Source organism: Peromyscus leucopus, chromosome 2 (genome assembly GCF_004664715.2).
Source record: "Peromyscus leucopus breed LL Stock chromosome 2, UCI_PerLeu_2.1, whole genome shotgun sequence".
Classification (NCBI taxonomy): Eukaryota; Metazoa; Chordata; class Mammalia; order Rodentia; family Cricetidae; genus Peromyscus; species Peromyscus leucopus.
Window position 1 is genome coordinate 53,998,687 of NC_051064.1, and position 12,081 is coordinate 54,010,767.

General features: G+C 40.5%; 1 protein-coding gene and 1 non-coding gene across 2 annotated transcripts in view; one reads left to right on the forward strand and one right to left on the reverse strand.

Annotated features, from left to right (window-relative positions):
* Positions 1-12,081, forward strand: part of Unc13b (unc-13 homolog B) — a 209,200-nt gene that overhangs the window by 78,905 nt on the left and 118,214 nt on the right.
* Positions 8,443-8,515, reverse strand: Trnaa-agc. The gene has a single exon. It is a non-coding gene; the product is annotated as a tRNA-Ala (tRNA).

Genomic DNA, 12,081 nt, shown 5'->3' on the forward strand with positions numbered 1-12,081 from the left:
GACAAACGTGCTTTGTTGTGATCCACTCTTTCCTCCATGTTGCTTTTAGTCATGGTAGTTTACCAAAGCAACAGGAAAGCAAACTAGAACAATTAGTGTCCCCTTGGATTCTTAGCCTGTTTTAAAGAATTTATTGAAGCCGTAAAAAATAGATTGTTTATTTCTAGCTGCTTTCACAATTGTGATCTGTTTCTGGACTTCTGTCCCAGAATACAGGGGGAATGCTTCCCCTGTTTTCCTGCAGTGACTTTGGCATGTTTGCTATGAACTGAGAATTTTTAACAGTTTATATCCTAGACTGTACCAGTTTCCTCACTAATTTTGAATACTTGATGGTCACTTGCTTAGAGCTGTGGAAAGGGTTGCTTCCCTCACCCCCAAACATACTAATCCCTGCCTCTTTTTTCCTTTGTTGATCGTTTTTTAATAAATAAATTTATTTATTTATTTTATATCCGGCTACAGTTTTGCCTCCCTCCTCTTCTCCTAGCCTCACCCCTTATCTGCCGCCCCTCTCCCCTCATCCACTCCTCCTCCCGTTCTGTCTAGAAAAGGGCAGGCCTAATCCCTGCCTTTTTTCAATTTAGTTTTTATTCACATTTAGTCTGTTTGCCTGTGTCCCTGTCAGTCTTTCTGCCCCTCACGTGTGTGTGTGTGTGTGTGTGTGTGTGTGTGTGTGTGTGTGTGTGTGTGTGGTGTGTGTGTGGTGTGTGTGTGTGGTGTGTGTGTGTGTGTGTGTGTGTGTGTGTGTGTGTGTGTGTGTGTGTGGTGTGTGTGGGGGGGGGGGGGGGTGGTGTGTGTGTGGTGTGTGTGGTGTGTGTGGTGTGTGTGTGTGTGTGTGTGTGATGTGTGTGGTGTGTGTGTGTGTGTGTGTGTGTGTGTGTGGTGTGTGTGGTATGTGTGTGTGTGGTGTGTGTGTGTGTGGTGTGTGTGGTGTGTGTGTGTGTGGTGTGTGTGTGTGTGTGTGTGTGTGTGTGTGGTGTGTGTGTGTGGTGTGTGTGTGTGTGTGTGTGTGTGTTCAGAAGACAGCTTGCAGGAGTCCATTCTCCTCACCACATATGAATTCTGATCATCAGACTAGGTGGCAGGTGCCTTTACCCACTAAGCCATCAGTCCAAGTTGTGGTTTTTAAAAACAAGTTTTTTGTTTGTTTGTTTGTTTTTCCTACAAGACAAGATTTTTCTGTGTAGCCCTGGCTGTTCTGGAACTCTCTCTGTATACCAGGCTGGCCTCGAACTCAAGAGATCTGCCTGCCTCTGCCTCTCAAGTGCTAGGATTGAAGGCATGTGCCACCACTGCCTGGCAAAAACAAGATTTTAAAATAGAACATGTTTACTATAAAATCTTTAAATGACTCAGAAAGAAATCTATAATAGAGAGCAAAAAATTATAAATATCCATTCTCTACTCTGAGATGACAACTCTTTATGGTTTGGTATACATTCTCCCAACTTGTTACATTTTCTTCCTCTTTCCCTTCTCTTTCTGCTGGGGATATAACACACATGATTTGCAAGTATTAGACAAGCACTCTATCACTGTTCTAAAAAAAAAGAATACAAGGAAGATGCCGGTTACCCCAGGTAGCATTCCATTATGGATATAGTTTCATGAAGTTTTAAATTTTCGTTTATTTAAGTTGTGTGTGCACCAGGTTGCACATTTGGAGATCAGAGTACAGTTTGTGGGAGTCAGTTCTCTCCTTATATGTGGGCCTTGGCTGGGCTTTACCCACTGAACCATCTCTTGGCATCATGAAGTTTTTGTACTTACAAGTACATTGGTGGAAACATGAGGTGGGTGGATCATATAGTAAATCAGGGAAGTCTCTGTATAGATTTCAGATGATGTTTGGTGACGTTTAGCCTTTGGGTTTGTGGAAGCTAGTTGTCTGTTAATACATTCCAAAAAAAGATTAGCCCGATAGTTCTGAGTGTGCCATAGGTGGGCTGTGAATGGTTGTTAAGGGACTTGTCCTAGTTTCATTCTGTTGCTATGATAAAACACAGGCCAAACGCCACTTGGGGAAGGAAAGGGTTTATCTTACCTTACACTTGTAGGTTACAGTCTGTCTTAGTTAGGGTTTCTATTGCTGTAAAGAGACACAATGACCACAGAAACTTTTTTTTATTTTTAATAAATTTTTTTTTTTTTTAAGATTTATTTATTATGTATACAGAAGTGGGTGCCAGATCTCATTAGAGATGGTTGTGAGCCACCATGTGGAAGCTGGGAATTGAACTCAGGACCTCTGGAAGAGCAATCAGTGCTCTTAACCTCTGAGCCATCTCTCCAGCCCTTAATAAAAAAAAATTTTTTATTAAGAGATTTTCTGTTCATTTTCTGTTCATTTTACATTCCAACCACAGATTACCCCGTCTTCTCTCCTCCCACCCCCCAGTCCTCCCCCACAACCCACCCCTCATTCCCACCTCCTCCAAGCACAGCAACTTCTATAAAGGAGAACATTTAACTGGGGTGGTTTACAGTTCAGAGGTTTAGTCCATTATTATCCTGGCAGGACATGGTGGCATGTAGACAGACATGGTGCTGTAGAAGGAGCTAAGAGTTCTACATCTTGATCCCTAGGCAACAGGAAGTGGACTGTGTACCACACTGAGCATAACTTGAGCAAAGGAGACCTCAGAGCCCACCCCCACAGTGACACATTGCCTCTTACAAGGCCACACCTACTCCAGCAAAGCCGTACTTCTTAATAGTGCCACTCCCTTTTGGGGCCATTTTCTTGCAAGCCACCACACAGTCCGTCATTCAGGGAATTCAGGACAAGAATTCAACACAGAACCAGTGGAGGAATTGTGCTTGCTGACTTCAGGTTGCTTTCTTATACAGGCCAGAACCTCCTGCCTAGGGCTGGTACCACTCACAATAGGCTGGGTGATGCTCCACAGACATGCCCCAGGCAAATGTGAAGGCAGTTCTTCCATTGAGAGTCTCGCTTCCTAGTGACTCTAGGTTGTGTCCAGTTGACTATAAGAATTGACCAGGACAGGGCTAAGCCCAGGATAAACCGGCTGTGAATCTGTCACTTTGCAGTTTTATGCAATCATGAAGTTTGGATCACTTGTAGAATCTTTAATACAGGCATCACCCCTCTCCCTCAGAATTCCACTCACGTTACCATTGTACTGTAAACATTAACTAAAAAACAAAACAAAACAAAACAAAAAACCCAAAAAAACAAGAACTTAAAAAAAAAGTCCCATTCTTTTTTACTTATTTCCTGCGTGACAGGGTATTTCTCTCACCCAAGCCTAAAGGCACAGTCTTTGATTTCCTAGTCTTACTGTCTGATATTTTAGGTGCTGAGAAATGAAACTTGGTGGTTTGCTCCTACAGGGACTCATCCCTCATGGGTTTAAGACAAGACTAGCTGGCCTTTCTGAGGAGAGGGGAAAATAAGGCATAATTTGAGTACTTGTTGAAAGGTGGCTTGGAGGGGCTGGAGAGATGGCTCAGTGGTTAGGAGCACTGATTGTTCTTCCAGATTACCCGGTTTGATTCCCAGCACCTACAGGGCAGCTCATAGCTGTCTGTAACTCTAGTCCTAAAGTAGCTGATGTCTTCTTTTGGCTTCTGTTGACACTAGGCACACACATACATGTAGGCAAAGTACTATACAGATAAAACTAAAATTTAAAAAAAAGGTAACTTGGAGCCGGGCAGTGGTGGCGCATGCCTTTAATCCCAGCACTCGGGAGGCAGAGGCAGGGGGATCTCTGTGAGTTCGAGGCCAGCCTGGGCTACCAAGTGAGTCCCAGGAAAGGCGCAAAGCTACGCAGTGAAACCCTGTCTCGAAAAAAAACAAAAAAAAAAAAAAAAAAAAAGGTAACTTGGATTAGAAATTTATTTTCTTCAGAAATTGTGGATTCCTAGGATGCCTCCGTAATTAAGACAACTCAACTCCTATTTGGGCACCTGAGACATGAGGTCGACAGTAAGTGAGCTTTGTTACCTATATTGTGAGGTAACTTAGAAGCATTGGACTTCTCATGACTTTCTTACATCACTTGACGACATGACAACTGTCACATTTTTCTTTGTTTCTCTTGGGAAGCCCTGAATTCACAGGCTAGCATTACAGAAAGAAACCCAAAGCCTGTGCATGAGTTCAAAGGGTCCCCTCTCAAATCTTTTGGCCTTTTCCTCTTTGAAGGCTTCTACTGAGTAGATGAAGAGCTTATTTGTGGGAGGTAAGAAGGAATTAACGAGAGGATGCTGATGGAAACAGAAGACTGTTGTGATATGTGACCCAGCCACAGCCACGGCCTCTTGACTTTGCTGGTTATGGTTATCCTCAGCAGCTGCATGACACCCCAGTGCAGAGAGGCTAGTCCTGAGGGCTCAGGAGCAAACTAAGAATGCTGTGAGGTTTGTTCTAGAAACACTTCCAGAGCTTGGAGTGGTGGCACATGCTTGTAATACTAGCACTTGGGAGGTAAAAGTAATAGTCTCGGGTGTTCAAGGCCAGCCTGGGCTATATGAGATGCGATTCTGTCTAAAAATAGTGAAAAGGAAAAATCTGAAAGCTTTCTAGAGTGGAGTTTAGAAACAACTCATTCCTTTCCTCTTGCATACCTTCTCCTTTAAAAACATTGTTTTTTGCAGTGCTGGAGATAGAGCCTACAGTTTTGCACATGCTGAGCACATACTCTACCCCTGAGCTACACCCCCAGCTTAGAATTTATAATTTTATTAGACAGGATTTTATGTAACCTAGACTTGCCTTTAATTCACTATGTAGTCAAAGATGGACTTGAATTCCTGCTTCTATCCCCCAGTGCTGGGATTATAGGAATGTTGTGGTGATATATTGTTTAGCAAATAAAGCTTTCCTGAAGATCAGAAGACAGAGCCAGCCACTTGATTAAACTTAGAGGCTAGGCAGTGGTAGCACATACCTTAAATCCCAGTATTTGGGAAACACACACGCCTTTAATCCCAGCACGAGGAAGGAAGTAAAATGGCTAGACAGAAAAAGGTATATAAAGCGTGAGGAGACAGGAACTAGAGCCTTTTTGGCTGAGGATTTGTGGAGATAGGATCTCGCCTTCCATTTGGTCTGAGGATTTGGTAGTGGTGAGAAGTTTCTCTGGTGGTTTGTTCCTTTGTCTCTCATCTTTCGTCATTTACTCGAATACCTGGCTCCTTTTTTTTTTTTTTTTAAATACCATTTAGAAATCGTGCAACAGAATGTATCTTCATACCTGGCTAGAAATTACTTGAAAATAGAGTATCTTCTAATTATTTTTTTTTGACAATTTCATACATATAAACAACGCATCTTGATCCTATGCACCCCCAGCTCCCCTTTTCCACCCTCCCAGGAAACCTCAACTCTCATCTTCTACTCCTTCCAGGAATCTCCAATCTCAAGGAAACTCTTAACACATCCTCCTCCCCAGTCACATCCTCTTCTTTAAAAATTTTAGTGACCCACTAAGTTCAGTCAATGTGGCCTGTTGAAATTATGATTGATTTTGACTTGATCTTGGGTAGGTAATTATAGCTGTGTGAGTTCCTGTGTACAGTGGGCCATATCATGTCCCAAAGGAAGCATTTGAGAGCACTCTTCCTCATTCTCTGGTTCTTAAATTCTTTCAGCCTCCCTTCTGAGATATTCCCTGAGCCTTGTGGTGGGAATATTGATACAAATATCCCAGTTAGAGCTGAGCACTTAATAGACACTTATTCTCAGTAATTTGAACAATTAATGTGTTTCTGCATTAACTGCTGATCACCAAGGAGAGAAGTTTCTAATCTATGGATATAAGCATTCATATTTAGAGGGCAATTTGATAACATGTTGTTTAGCAAAACAATACAGGTTCCTCCCTAGGGCTTGTGACATCCTAAACCATAAGCTTTTGACCAGGTTTACAGCACCAGGCATCTGTTAGTTCTGGTGGAAGAGGCCTCAAATCCAATCCAAGCAGTTGGCTATGCCCTCATGATCTTTGTGCCACTGTTGTGCCAGCGATCACATCTTGTCTGGCTGGTGGGTATTGTAGTTTTCAGGATTGGTTGGAGGAATACCTTTGATGTCTTTCTACCCTGGCAGCCTGCCTCTTGAATTATGAAAGCTAGTCAAAAGGAAGGAAGTTTTCAGGTCAATTTCAACTGACTTCTGTATGTCCAGCAACTAAAGTGTGCTGTGTGTAGCAAATAGGGTTGTAACTGTCTAGTTCTGGTGGGTTATCAGGAGTAATGACACCAGCTTGTGGTGTTCTCTAGGTCTCCGGGGCCTTCCTGACCAAGAGTTTGTAGGGAGGCATCCCATGCCTGGTACTAAGATTTTTATTTAGTAATTCATGTCTTATGGGGGAATCACTGTCCACCCTTGTAGGGGATATTTATGTTCAAACTCCTATTTTTCAAATTATATTTTTAATTAGCTTACAAAGTCATAGGTTTCCGTAGGGGTTTTCATATAGCCTTTGTTCTGATTGATCCATCCTCATCTCTTCCTCTCTCCTTAACCCAGTCCTTGCTTAAACCTTTATTCCACTGTTCTCCCCGCACCTTCATATCATATGTATAGAAATGACTTCTGAAAGAACTAGTAGAAATGTGTTGATTGAATGGAAAGATTTTTTTCTTTTAGCATAACATGCAAAGTAGAGAAGAGAGTCAAACTATTTCAAGACATACTGTCAGAGGGTAGAGTGGTAGTGTAGCTGTGCTGCAAGTCTGCTGAGGACAGTGAGTCCTTCAGTGCACTATGAAATTCATGATTGCCCTCATTTGGCAGATTCACCCTTTTAGGAGACTGTTTACTTAAGACACTTAGTATCAGGCTTGGAATATAGCTCAGTTGGTAGAGGGCTTGCCTAGCATACACAAAGCCCTGGGTTCGACTCTTCAGCTGCTGTGTAAATGATGTGGTGGTACCCACTTGTAATCCTAGAACTTGGAAAGTAGAAGTAGGAGAATCAGTAGCTCAGGGTTGTCCTCACATACATAGAGAGGCTATATGTGACCTTGTCTAAAACAAACAGACCCCCCCAAAAAAAACCCACTTAATATCCTTTTCTCCTTTTAAATCTGTGGTAGGATTGAAAGTTTTTGCCATTTAAAATTTTGGTGGGTAGAATATGATTGTTGTGATGGAAGACCTTTTTCTGTGAGTACTGGAAGCAGAAGAGTGAGCCTTATGTCACTGATGATTATTGCTTGACACAATCATCAAAATAGAATATCCTATAGAAATTATTTGGCACTCCACAGTTAAAAGATATTTAAATGAAACTCACAAATTAATAATGGTAGTCGCAGGTCTGGAAGTGTAATGCAGTCAACGTGTTCTCTGAGCTCCACAGTCATCTGCACTGTCAGCGTCCCGCACGAGAGAGCGCCCAGGCGACGCTGCCCATCCACTCTCCGTCCCCAGGCGCCTCCCCCGCCCCCCTCGTAGCGTGACATTGCCAGATTCAATGGTTGAATTCCAGAACAATTGAATGTACCACTACATCTCCTTTTTGTCTAAATAAGAAGTTCTAAACTAATACAAGATATATACAAAAATGTTATCAAATATTGTCAAAATAATGAGAATAAATAGATAAGATGTAACTAAACAATGCAAACAATATAAGCAAAAACAAATAAAACCAGAGAATATAGAGCATAGGTAAACAGCATATTATAAAGATCATCAAATTATCTAAAAACTGAACTAATACTAATAATTATCTAAGATATTAATATACTAAGTTGTAACTATAACTGCTATCTTCATCCATCATCGTAATTGTTTTGTTATATGTAATTTACATGTAAAGTTAAAACCTTTTTAAAAAAAAGAAAAAGGCTTGGATATCACTTATATAAATAAAACACTGATGGCTAATGACCAGCAGAAGTATAGCGGACAAAGAGAAGAGAATTGGAAACAGGAAAAGGAAAAACACTGCAGCACCGCAGGAGAAGAGCATGTAGACGCGTAAGCCATTGATAAGCGTCTAGATATTATATTTAGCTTATGAAAAAAGTAGCCAACTGGTCTGATGCTTGCAAATTCTTCTACCTCACCAGTTCCCCTCCCCCATTTCTTTTTTACTTTTTATTAATAAATTTTGTTATTTTACAATGTCATACATGTAAACTATTTTGATCTCCTTTCCCCCCAGCCTCTCCATTTTTCTTTCCACCACTACCAGCCATTCCTCCTCTAATCTCTTCCTCCATTTGCTAGTTTAGGTTGGTTTGGTGTTCCACCCAGTTTGCTTATAGCTGTCTGTGTGATGAGTTTGGGACTAACCACAGAGCTTGATGGGCTCACCTGTGGTTAGACACCCAGATCCGACACCTCTGCATCTATTTTGTACTTTTACCCAGGCGCATCCTGGTCATTTAGGTGTTGTTTAGGGGGCTGATTCTTGCTTACCAAGCACTCTGTTTCCCCCTATTTTATTTTATTTTTTTGGAGCTGAGGATCGAACCCAGGGCCTTGTGCTTGCTAGGCAAGCGCTCTACCACTGAGCTAAATCCCCAACCCCTATTTTATTTTCTTTTTACCCTGCAGCATTGGCTGATCTGTAACTTGGTATGTAGATCTAGTTGGCCTTGAACCCACAGAAATTTAACCACTAAGGTTAAAGGTATCCATTACCACGTCTGGCCCCATTAAAAATATTTTCTTTAAAAAATATATTTTCTTTTAAATATTTATTTTTTAATATTTGATATATTTTAAAATTAAGATACAATTACATAATTTACCCCCTTCCTTTTCTTTATGCAACACCCTTTCATGTACCTACTTCCCACTCCTCAATTCATGCCCTCTCTTCCTTTAATTATTATTGTTTTATATATATATATATGTGTGTGTGTTGTGTGTGTGTGTGTGTGTGTGTGTGTGTGTGTATAAACATATAAATATAACCTACTGAGTCTGTTTAGTGTTGCTTGTATGTATATAATTTCAGGGCTGACCATTTGGAATTGAATAACTGACTAAGGGATTCATCCCTGGGGAGGATTATTTCTCCTTCTCTCAGCAGTCCTTAGTTACCTAAAGTTCTTAGTCCAGAAGTGGGATCTTCTCCGAGATAGCACGTCTGTTGATGTCAGTGTTCACTTCCTTCTTAGGCAGCCATATTGTTCCGGTCCCACGGGTGTAGCTGCCTTGTCATTTTCAGGAGACACATTCTCATAGTAGACTTGCTGGGCTTTTGTCTCTTACAGTCTTCCCTTCGCCTCTTCTGCAGTGTTCCCCGACCCTTAGGAATTGTGTTGTAAATGTATCATTGGGTCTGGGCACTCCACAATCAATTATTCTCTACATTTTGATCAGTTGTGATGGTCTGTGATGGTCTCTGTCTGCTGCAAAGAGAATCTTCTTTGATGAGGGTTGAGCTGCACTGACCTGTGAGTACGAGGGTTCATAGCTAGAATGCAGCCAGGAATTATGCTGGCTTAGTCAAGTGGTAGCAGAAGGTTCTCTAAGATCCGTGACCTCACTCGCTCTGGAAAGTTAGGCAGGTTTCCAGTGCCAGTGCCTCTGAGAGGTAACTAAGGACAACAGAAATAGCCTATATTATTTTGGGAGTCTCTTGGACTACTGACAACTGGAAAGGGTAGTGGGAAGTAAAGTATCAGCCACTCAGTAGCTTCTTGTGTCCCCAGTCCAGGACTAGGACTCCCAGAAGTAGAAAATGTAGTAGTTATAAGCTCTTTGGAATGCAGCAGTGATATTATTTTAGTGGCAGTGCATTGCAGTCTGTCCAGGGACTTCTGTCAGTAAGAGTGGGTGACAAGTTTCACACTATACATATGGTAGCAGTGGAAGCGGTTAATATTGATGCTGATTATAGGTGCTGGCAAACAAAGAAAAGGGAGAAACTGTAACAATATGGTTTGGCTGATAAAAATAATGTTAATTGTAGTCTTCTGACTCATTTATTTATTTCTATCCTGTCTTCTCCCAGAACAAAATTTGAGGTGGATAATTGCAGTCATTACATTAACTTATTATGTTCTATTATAATGCCATGCAGTTATGCTTGTTAAAAATGTCAGTTTAATGTATCGATTTGACTTGATGACAATAGGTCAGTGTCTTTTACTGGGCTTAGTATGTGTTGTAAGTACGTTAAGTGTAATTATTTCCATAAATGTTATCTGACGGCTTTATAGGTTTCTTTAGTATAGAGTGATAAGTGAAATGAATTTGATAGAAAGCAATTAGCACAATAATTGTAAATATAAACAATTGGCAGAATTGCTCATTACAGAAGCAGTTACTGGATGTTTCTTCTCCTGCCAAGAGGCATGGAAAGGGAGCTTAAGTACAGAGAGGAAGAAACATGCAAGCAGTACCATGTGACAGATGAACGATAAAGGTAAATTGTTGGTGTTGGATGAGGCTGGAGGAAGAAAGTTCAGATTGGGTATTGTTAAGAAAAGCTTTCCAAAGAAAATAATATCTCCCCCGAAGCCTGCAGTTTATATTATGGTTTGCTCTTGTAGTTGTATGTTCTATATGTTCTGAAATATGTATAATGACTCATAATCTGTGAATATAGTATTATACATATGTTTTCACGCTCCCCAAATCTCCTTTGGTCTACTGTTTACCCCTTCCTCCTATCAGACCCTGATGAGTCTTAAAGGCTAAGTAGAGGAGTTAAAAGTATAATAATCAGACATGCTGAGTTTTTCACAAGGTGAAGTTTCTGAGTGGCTTGAGGTTAGAGAAATAAGAGTACAAAGGGTCAGGGAGGAGGCCAGGGGAATGCAGAGAGCTTGTATCACGAAGGCTTTGAATAACAAGACATTTTTATTTTATCTTGAAGACAACAAGGAGCCTTCAAGGACCTTGTGCAGAGAAACGAAACAATCAGATGTCACTGGTGATAGTAATATGAGCAGTTTGTGCCTTTAAAACTATTTTTGGGGGCTGGAGAGATGGCTCAGAGGTTAAGAGCACTGGCTGTTCTTCCAGAGGTCCTGAGTTCAATTCCCAGCAACCACATGGTGGCTCACAACCACCCATAGTGAGATCTGGTGCCCTCTTCTGGCTTGTAGGTGTACATGCAGGCAGAATACTGTGTACATAATAAATAAATAAATCTTTAAAAAAAAAAAACAAAACTATTTTTGATCATAGAGCACTGCACACATATGTAGACAATGTCACAAAACAAATGTTTGGTTTAATGAATTAGTATAAAGTAGAAAACAAGTGAATTTTTATCAACCATTCCAGAGAGCTCACTGGTGCCCACTTCACAGTTATAACCCAGTCCTTCCTAACAGTTACTACTATTTTGGCTTTTATGATGACCTCCTTGCTTTTCTTTGTGTGTGATTACTCAAGTGTACATCTCTAAACATTAGCATTTACTTTATCCTGTTTACTATTCTTTTTAGTTCATTATAAAATCATAAAAATATTTCTGACAGAGTTTTACTGCATAGCCCAGACTGTCCTGGAACTTGAGACCCTCCTACCACAGTCTTCTGAGAGCTGGGGTTACATGTGCATGTGCTATCACCCCCAGCCTTTTATAATACGTTTTTAGTCTAAGAATTTCTCTTTCACCTTTTATTTTTTACCTTGAATTTTAATTGTTGAGGATATCATGCTATTTATACACGAATTTGTTTGACAGAAAGTTTCCTACATTCTAGATCTTGCTCATTATGTTCCAACCTATTCTACTGTCCCTGTGTTTCTTGTAAAATGGTAGTTGGGACTAGAAGGTTGATCATTTAAGTGTGTTGTATTCTATAGTTGAACTATATTTTAATTTTTTAAAACTCTATACCTATTGGTAGACATTTGGTTTGCTCCTACATTTTTGTTACCAAAAAAATAATGTAATTATGAGAAGTGTAATGCAAATATATCTTTGTTAGAATATGTACTGGGTCTTTCTTCTCCTATTATATATTCTTTGTGTGTGCATGTACAGAAAATAGAGATTGACATCAGATGTCTTTCTCAATTACCCACCACCTTAGTTTTTAATATCTATTTTTATTAGCTCTTTGGGAATTTCATACAGTGTACTTTAATCTTCTCCCTCCTTCCCCCAGTTCTTTCCTGATCCG